This window comes from Diaphorina citri, unplaced genomic scaffold, assembly GCF_000475195.1.
Source record: "Diaphorina citri unplaced genomic scaffold, Diaci psyllid genome assembly version 1.1 scaffold867, whole genome shotgun sequence".
Classification (NCBI taxonomy): Eukaryota; Metazoa; Arthropoda; class Insecta; order Hemiptera; family Psyllidae; genus Diaphorina; species Diaphorina citri.
This window is the reverse complement of record NW_007378299.1, coordinates 112,957-122,683: the sequence shown is the minus strand read 5'-3', so window position 1 is coordinate 122,683 and position 9,727 is coordinate 112,957.

The window sequence follows — 9,727 nt, the reverse complement described above, 5'->3', positions numbered from 1 at the left end:
CACGGCATACGCTCCTGTAGGCGATGACGTCATAATTCATGACTCCCGCTTCGTTTGTTTGTGCGCAAGCGTTTCTGCGCATTTTGACGTGAAATCTGACGTCACAACTCTTTGAACTTTTTAATTAGAACGGCAATTAAAAATTGAATTTTCGACCTTTTAAAGTTACTTTTTCGGAGTTTTGACCTCAGATTTGGATTTTTCACTACTTTTTACGTAGGAATCGACCTTTTATTAATAATATTTTCGCAATTGCCACTCCTCCATTCCTAGGAACGAGCCAAGTAAGTTCCACGGAGTCAATTACCGCCCGGGGCAAACTTTATCCGAAAAGATCCTAAAGTTCGTTCTCGGAACGGCTCTCTATGTATATCCTGTCTTACTTCTCTCTTCGACTGAGGGAGGATAAGATCTCCGCATTTACAGTTCCATCTATCGAACCAAAGAAAATAATCGAAAGGTGGATTTAGTCTGCAGAAAAGGTCAGCTGTAAGCTCAACTAGAAATCGGTGAGTTTCGCGAACGGCAAACTCCACCAAAAGGAACATGGAGACATGGTTAGCCCAGTGGTGACGCACTTGCTTCCCATGCAGAATGGTATGATACGAGCGTCTTGCGTCTCATTAGTGAAATCAAGATCGAGGGAAGAGTAAATAACTAAACAAAGAACAAAGGGTTAATTAGATTCACCCTTTTTGACCTGTCATTTGGCACGTCAACACTCTGACCGCCATGTGTATCTTTTAGAATACACCCATCAGGGTGTCTACCAAAATGGAAAAATAAAATTCCCTGACTTTTCCCGGTTTTCCAGTCCAATTTTTCCTAATTAATGTGACGTTAAGCACTAGAGTCTTCGTTGGCTCTGGTGCTGTTTTTAGAATTTTAAAATGATTGCTATGGGCATAGTTTGAAATCTTTTGGCTGATTACAATGATACATGATGTGTTGTCATTTTGTCTGCTGGAATACTATATTATCCGTTTTCTTCCCTCACTTGTAGTTTTCCTTCTACAACTACCTGAAACTTTTTCTGTGGCGTATAATGTCTCTACTCTCTAGTAGAGAAGGAGCGTCGAGCTTCCAGATATAGAGTTCAATATTAGAGTTCCGGAGTAACTCGATTGGGCTTCCGGCACCCTAGTTTTTTTTCTCACAATAGTCTTTCAGTATTCGCAGATTCGCCAGTTAGAACTCTAGTTTCACAACCTTTCCTCCGATTTTGCAAGTCACGTAAGACATGAAAAAAGAAGTGGAACACATTAGAGGAGAAGAAGAATGGGAAAGAAAAGGAGGAGAAGGGGGATCAGGAAGACGATATGAAAGAGAAAGGGTCAACAAAAGGAAGAGGAGAAAGAAGTAGACGAGGAAGAGGAGAGGATGGGTGGAAAAGGAGAAAGAAGAGAATGTGGTGTAAGGAGGAGGAAGAAGAGGAGAGAGGCATAAAGAGGAGTAGGAGAAGGAGAAGTATGGCAAAAGGATACATTGAAAGGAGGAGGAGGAGGAAAAAGAGGACAGAGACATGAAGAGGATGAGAGGAGAAGAAGAAGCAGAGAATATGATGAGAGGGACATGGAGGAGGAGGAAAAAGAGGACAGAGACATGAAGAGGATGAGAGGAGAAGAAGAAGCAGAGAATATGATGAGAGGGACATAACTATGGGATGGGCATGCTACGACACAGACCACACTAATCTAGCAGTTGTTTCATTGCTACGAAATAAAAACGGCGGTGAAACACTCTGTTTTACTTTTATCAAGGCCTTGGATAGGTCCTTGACTATCTAAGGCCCTTTGTTGTTCCATTATTGATAAAAACATTTAAAAGATACAAGAACATAATGGGGCCTTACCAAATGGACTTATATCACACCTGCTTCAAGAACTCCTGAGCTATCAGTATGGATTTTCTCCCTCTATAGGTGAAAGCCTGCGAAACAAATGAAAGAGAGGAAATTAAAAGAAAATCTATTAAAACTCGAACCGAGAGAAGAAAAAAAAATCATATGCGCTAGAAGGAAATGATGAATTTTGAAAAGACAAAAGATTGAAGCAGGCGAGGAGGAAGAGGAGAAGGAGAAAGAATAAGGGTCGAGAGGAGACGTGGAGGTGAAGGGCGAAAGAGAGATGTGACTGGAAGAGATGAGGGTGCAGGGAAAAGTGAAAGAGGAGGAGGAGGGGAAGTAAGAAAAAGGGTTGAAAGAGGAGGAGAAGAAAGAATAAGGGTTGAGAGGACGAGAAAAGGATAAGGAAGGAGGGCGAAGGAAGAGGGGACGAAAGAGGAGTGATAAAGTGAAAGAAACGAAGGAGAAAGAGGAGAAAGACGGGGAAGGGTGCAGGGAAAAGTGAAAGAGGAGGAGGAGGGGAAGTAAGAAAAAGGGTTGAAAGAGGAGGAGAAGAAAGAATAAGGGTTGAGAGGAGACGTGGAGGTGAAGGGCGAAAGAGAGATGTGACTGGAAGAGATGAGGCTGCAGGGAAAAGTGAAAGAGGAGGAGGAGGGGAAGTAAGAAAAAGGGTTGAAAGAGGAGGAGCAGAAAGAATAAGGGTTGAGAGAGTAGGAGGAGAAAGGATAAGGAAGAGGGGACGAAAGAAGAGTGATAAAGTGGAAGAAACGAAGGAGAAAGAGGAGGAGGAAGACGGGGAAGAGAAGGACAAGATGCAAGAGGAGAAAAAGGGGAACAAGAGAAAGAGGAGAAGAAGAATGGGAAAGAAAAGGAGGAGAAGGGGGATCAGGAAGACGATATGAAAGAGAAAGGGTCAACAAAAGGAAGAGGAGAAAGAAGTAGACGAGGAAGAGGAGAGGATGGGTGGAAAAGGAGAAAGAAGAGAATGTGGTGTAAGGAGGAGGAAGAAGAGGAGAGAGGCATAAAGAGGAGTAGGAGAAGGAGAAGTATGGCAAAAGGATACATTGAAAGGAGGAGGAGGAGGAAAAAGAGGACAGAGACATGAAGAGGATGAGAGGAGAAGAAGAAGCAGAGAATATGATGAGAGGGACATAAAAAAAAGAGGATGGGTAGAAAGGGAGAAATGAGAGCAGGACGAGATGGAAGAAGAGGATGGGGGAAAGGATATATTGACAAGAACTTGTTCAAGATCTTCAAGTGGATATCCGTGCAAGACGAGGCTCTAGGGAGAAATAAATTGACAACTAATATCAAATAATTCCACCAAGCGAAGTGAGGTCCAGGCCAGTAGCACACGGGGCGAAATTTTGTAAACGATGGAGTATAAAATGATAGGGTTACGTTCCTAAAGCCAGTCCAGTCACTCACCATCAGTAGACCTGACAGTGTGTGTGTGCTCATTAGGTATCAGGTAAACCTGACAGGCGGACCTTTTCAGCCATACCTATGAGGTCTACCTATTCAGGCGTACCTGTCAGGTCTACCTATTCAGATGTCCCTGCCTATGAGGTCTACCTATTCAGGCGTACCTGTCAGGTCTACCTATTCAGGCGTGCGGTTACCTGTCAGGGTCTACCTATTCAGGCGTCCCTGTCAGTCTACCTGATAGTAAGTGGCCGGCATATGTCATTGTTCGGAAACTGGTGCATTCAACCGTGTGCTATCGCCAATGGCTCAATGAACTTCGACATAGACTAACTTATTTACTCAAACAATAAAGTTCTCATTTCTGGTGAGCAAGGATCCCTGACACACCAGGGAGTTTCTTGAGAGGCCACCAGATTCAATTTATGCACAAGCACTTCACACAAGCTTTTCCTTACCCACGCCGGAAATCCGGACACAAGGGGAGGGGAAAGGACGATTCCCCCCCTCCAACTCTTTTCTTTAAGGAAAATTCTACGTGAGGTTTTTCTCTCCTCGCAAAGCCGCTTACGTCAGCATCAATGCAATATTTCCCATCAACCATTGTTCTATAGGTACGAATCTATAATGGGTACTTTCTTTTTTCTCCCCCTGGTGGCCCCTCTGTCCTTGTCTTTTTCAGCACTTCTCTCCTTGTGTTTTAATAAGTAGGTACAATCAGAAGCGAAGGGTACATTGGGTCTCGGTGAAAGCTTTCTAGAGAAAACAGTGGCGATTTGCATTGCTCTTTAGGTACAAATCTATTCTTTCTTCTTCCCCCTAGCTCCTTCTTCCTTTTCTCGTATATCCCACTCTCCTCGGTTTTCAAAAATCCCGCAATCAAAAATTTCTTAAAAAATCTAAAAATCGAAATTTCGGGTACATCCTTCATTTCCTAAAATTATAAAAATTGAGAATTTTTGGGGTAAAGTTTTTCAAATAACACAATCCAGGATCCCAGAAGTGTGAGGGAGCAGGGAGTGCAGGAAACATAAAACGAATGTGATAAAATATGTGCGGAATCCTGGAATCCTCATTGAACTGCATCCCTGCGTACCTATAGCTACCTTTTTATAACATTAAACACTTCAGGCCCGATATTAGGAACCTCTACCTTATTCGAGAAGGAAATGGCATTTTCAACTTGTATAATTCGTAAGGCCAACCACTCACTATCATGTAGACTTGACGACAAGTACACCTGATCAGGCCTACCTAAAAGTGTGTGTGCTCATCAGGTATGAGCTAGACCTGACAGACGGATCTTTTCAGCCGTACCTGTCAGGTCTACCTGATAGTGTGTGTGTTCATCAGGTGTCAGGTCTAACTGATAGTGAGTGGCTGGTCTAAAATTTTGCCATACACACAGACACAACATTTTCCCTTTCATAATCAGCTAGCTAGGAGGGTAGCTCCTGCCTTGTAATGGTCGTGGGTTTGATTTCCACCCGGATCGAACTTTATCCTGAACAGATAATGTTCGTTCTCGGAACGGCTGTTTTTGGTCTTGACCTTTTCAGTCTTCGAATTCGGGACAATGAGACCTCCGCTGTTACAGTGAGTGGATAATTCTTACTATTTTACTTTGTTACTTCATAAATTCATTACTAGTGGATAATTCTTCATTAGAACCTACCTTGAAAGATGTTAAACCCTTGTGTCGGATAGGGTTACACATAAAAATGGCGGACCTTGATAAAGCTAAACTATTTAATTGAAGGAAGGAAATAGATAGTGGGGAAGGATGATGAATGGGAGTGTGAGGTGAAAGGAGGAAGAAATGATGGGACTAGGAGGAGGAGAAGAAGGAACAGAAGGAGTGAAAGGAAAGGAAAGATCGGGCCCGTTTTCAGTCCAGGAAACGAAGGTCGAAAACCGAAAGATGCATTTTCCCCCAAGAGGTTTGATAGAGGGTACTGTGATAAAGAGATTATCGTTCCAAATTCGAAGAGAGAAGGTAGACAGGATAGGAGGATGCCAGCCGTTCCAAGAACGAAATGAACATTACCTGTTTAGGTAAAGGTCGCCCCGGGCGGGAATCGAACCTGCGATCTAGCCCATATTTATTTGTCTTTCATATACTTACAGCTAATTCGGATACATAATGTGAAGGTTGACAGATCCTAACCACGCTGGTTGCATAAACAACGTGTTTGTTTGTTTGTTTGTTTGTTTGGAAGACAACTAGTACTCAGGAGATCCGTCTTTTCTGTGCCTGGGAAAGAAAAAGAAAAAATGTTCACTTATTTATGATAGATTTTGTAATAACATGGTTTGTTCGTTTGACTGTCCGTCTGTATGTGTTTTTATTACGTTTGGTTGCCTGTTTGATAGAGATTTAACGTCACTTTATGTATACCTGTGCAGGTTTTTGGTGACGGGGGTTTTACACTGCAAAGCCTGCAGCACTGTGTTCATTCGACGAGATCCTGCGACGCTACGACTGCGAAACGTCCTACTCGGTCGCTTATGACTGCTCGCACTGTAGGGTGAGTACTGACCTATTTTATACACGGGTAAACTTTCTTGACTTGGCGGAGTGGAGCTCTACCGCGCCCCTTAATATATTGGGTTTCACCAACCTTCTTTTTAGTTCCCAACAGCTTGTTTGCTTAACAGCTCTGTTAACTTAAGAGGCCTTCTGGAGACTGAAAATATATTGATGAAACCCAAGAATAGGGTCTCTGACTTCCAAATAAATAATGTAGGGCGCTAGTTTTCAAGTCAGAGTCTCTAATCTTCTTGTCAGGGTAGGAAGTTGGCGCTGTTAGTAATAATATTAAAAGAAATAAAACACAGGGCTAACCAGTAGTGATACTGTACTATGCTACTGCAGAGGGAACTTATAAGTCCGTATGTAGGATACTAGATACGGACCTAGAAGTTCCCTCTATCAAACCTCTTACACACAAAAGGGAAGGATACGAAGAAGTTGGAAATTACAAAGCAAGCACTGCTGGTTGTATGAATAAATAAGTAGGCAGTCTAGAAAAAGCCATAACAATATGACATGTTTCAATGGGCTATGGGGATATCATTGAACACATTGTAGACAGTTGAAGGAGCATGATTTCATGCAATATGTAGTGCAAGCCCAACACAAAATCTAATGTAGAAAACGGCCGTCTAATATGGAAAGGAAGGACTAGAAAAAGAGAAGAAGAAAAAGAAAGAACAAGGAAACGCCAGAGGAGGTGAATAACGAAGAAAAAGTAGGATATATGCCGGCGTAGTAAGCCAGCAGTTCCGGGAACGAGCATTATCGGTTTAGGATAAAATCTGCCCCGAGCGGGAATCGAACCAACGTCCTACTGCTTACGAGGCAGACGCGCTACCCTCCAAGCTAACTAGGCCGGCTAGAAGAAGGAAATGAAGGAAGAGAAGGAAAAGTGGGAGGATGATGAAAGTATGTTTGGAAGACTACGAGAAAGAATAGGAAGAGAATAAAAAGAAACTCCAAGGAAATAAAGAAAGTGAAATATGTACGAAGAAGAATTAGGATGAAATGAAGCAAAGCAAAATGGGAGGATGATGAAAAGTATGTAAGAATAGAAGTCACATTGCGGGGCACGGCACACAATACTAGCAGGTAACAGGGCTCTCTGTACACGTGACCCTTATAAAATTATGAATGCATATTTCGTCCCATGTTTGAATAGGGTGGATTATACACGGCGCGGCGTTTAGCCTAGGAACACACAGGAAACATTTCGCAACAGTTGCGAAACAAATATTTCGAATGTTGAGCAACATTCCCGGTAAGCACCTACAGGGGAAGTATTGTATCTCTTCTCGCCCATCTGATGAGAGGCATACTATAAGGAAACGCCAGAGGAGGTGAATAACGAAGAAAAAGTAGGATATATGCCGGCGTAGTAAGCCAGCAGTTCCGGGAACGAGCATTATCCGTTTAGGATAAAATCTGCCCCGGGCGGGAATCGAACCAACGTCCTACTGCTTACGAGGCAGACGCGCTACCCTCCAAGCTAACTAGGCTGACTATAAGAAGGAAATGAAGGAAGAGAAGGAAAAGTAGGAGGACGATGACGAAAGTATGTTTGGAAGACTACGAGAAAGAATAGGAAGAGAATAAAAAGAAACTCCAAGGAAATAAAGAAAGTGAAATATGTACGAAGAAGAATTAGGATGAAATGAAGCAAAGGAAAATGGGAGGATGATGATGAAAAGTATGTAAGAATAGAAGTCACATTGCGGGACACGGCACACAATACTAGCAGGTAACAGGGCTCTCTGTACACGTGACCCTTATAAAATTATGTATGCATATTTCGTCCCATGTTTGAATAGGGTGGATTATACACGGCGCGGCGTTTAGCCTAGGAACACACAGGAAACATTTCGCAACAGTTGCAAAACAAATATTTCGAATGTTGAGCAACATTCCAGGTAAGCACCTACAGGGGAAGTATTGTGTCTCTTCTCGCCCATCTGATGAGAGGCATACTACGGGATGGGCATGCTACGACACAGACCACACTAATCTAGCAGTTGTTTCATTGCTACGAAATAAAAACGGCGGTGAAACACTCTTTTTTACTTTTATCAAGGCCTTAGCTAGGTCCTTGAATATCTAAGGCCCTTTGCTGTTCCATTATTAAATAAAAACATTTAAAAGACGCAAGAACATAATGGGGCCTTACCAAATGGACTTATATCACACCTGCTTCGAGAACTCCTGAGCTATCAGTATGGATTTTTTCCCTCTATAGGTGAAAGCCTGCGAAACAAATGAGAGAGAGGAAATTAAAAGAAAATCTATTAAAACTCGAACCGAGAGAAGAAAAAAAAATCATATTACGCTAGAAGGAAATGATGATGTTTGAAAAGACAAAAGATTGAAGCAGGCGAGGAGGAAGAGGAGAAGGAGAAAGAAAAGGGTCGAGAGGAGACGTGGAGGTGAAGGGAGAAAGAGAGATGTGACTGGAAGAGATGCGGGTGCAGGGAAAAGTGAAAGAGGAGGAGGAGGGGAAGTAAGAAAAAAGGTTGAAAGAGGAGGAGAAGAAAGAATAAGGGTTGAGAGAGTAGGAGGAGAAAGGATAAGGAAGAGGGGACGAAAGAGGGCATACAATATCCTGTATCATCTCTACTAAGCAATATGAAATCTAGGTCAATGAACCCTTGTTCAAGCAAAACAAGAGCTTTTTTTTTAATTTCAAGTGCTTCTTTTATTTTTCGAACGCTTTTTTTGCAATGAAAAGAACGTATCTTTGTATTTCTTTTTCGTTTTGCGAACAATTTCTTTTCAAACACTTCGGGGGCTCTTTTCGGTTTCCCTAATTAATGTGACGTTAAGCACTAGAGTCTTCGTTGGCTCTGGTGCTGTTTTTAGAATTTTAAAATGATTGCTATGGGCATAGTTTTTTTTTTTTTTTTTAACATTTATTAAAGTGTGCTAACATGAAATGTTATATACACTGATAGGAAAAGGTTTACATTTATGGACATAATTTTAAATCTTTTGGCTGATTACAATGACACATGATGTGTTGTCATTTTGTCTGCTGGAATATCAACTATATTATCCGTTTTCTTCCCTCACTTGTAGTTTTCCTTCTACAACTACCTGAAAACGGCTACTTTTTCTGTGGCGTATAATATCTCTTCTCTCTAGTTGAGAAGGAGCGTCGAGCTTCCAAATATAGAGTTCAATATTAGAGTTCCGGAACCAAGTAACTCGATTGGGCTTCCGGCACGAGGAGAAGAAGAATGGGAAAGAAAAGGAGGAGAAGGGGGATCAGGAAGACGATATGAAAGAGAAAGGGTCAACAAAAGGAAGAGGAGGAAGAAGAGAAAGAAGTAGACGAGGAAGAGGAGAGGATAGGTGGAAAAGGAGAAAGAAGAGAATGTGGTGTAAGGAGGAGGAAGAAGAGGAGAGGGGCATAAAGAGGAGGAGTAGGAGAAGGAGAAGTATGGCAAAAGGATACATTGAAAGGAGGAGGAGGAAAAAGAGGACAGAGACATGAAGAGGATGACAGGAGAAGAAGAAGAAGCAGAGAATATGATGAGAGGGACATAAAAAAGAGGATGGGTAGAAAGGGAGAAATAAGAGCAGGACGAGGTGGAAGAAGAGGATGGGGGAAAGGATATATTGACAAGAACTTGTTCAAGATCTTCAAGTGGATATCCGTGCAAGACGAGGCTCTAGGGAGAAATAAATTGACAACTAATATCAAATAATTCCACCAAGCGAAGTGAGGTTCCAGGCCAGTAGCACACGGGGCGAAATTTTGTAAACGATGGAGTATAAAATGATAGGGTTACACGTTCCTAAAGCCAGTCACTCACTATCAGTAGACCTGAGAGTGTGTGTGTGTGTGTGTGCTCATTAGGTATCAGGTTTACGACACCTCACAGGCGGACCTTTTCAGCCATACCTATGAGGTCTACCTATTCAGGCGT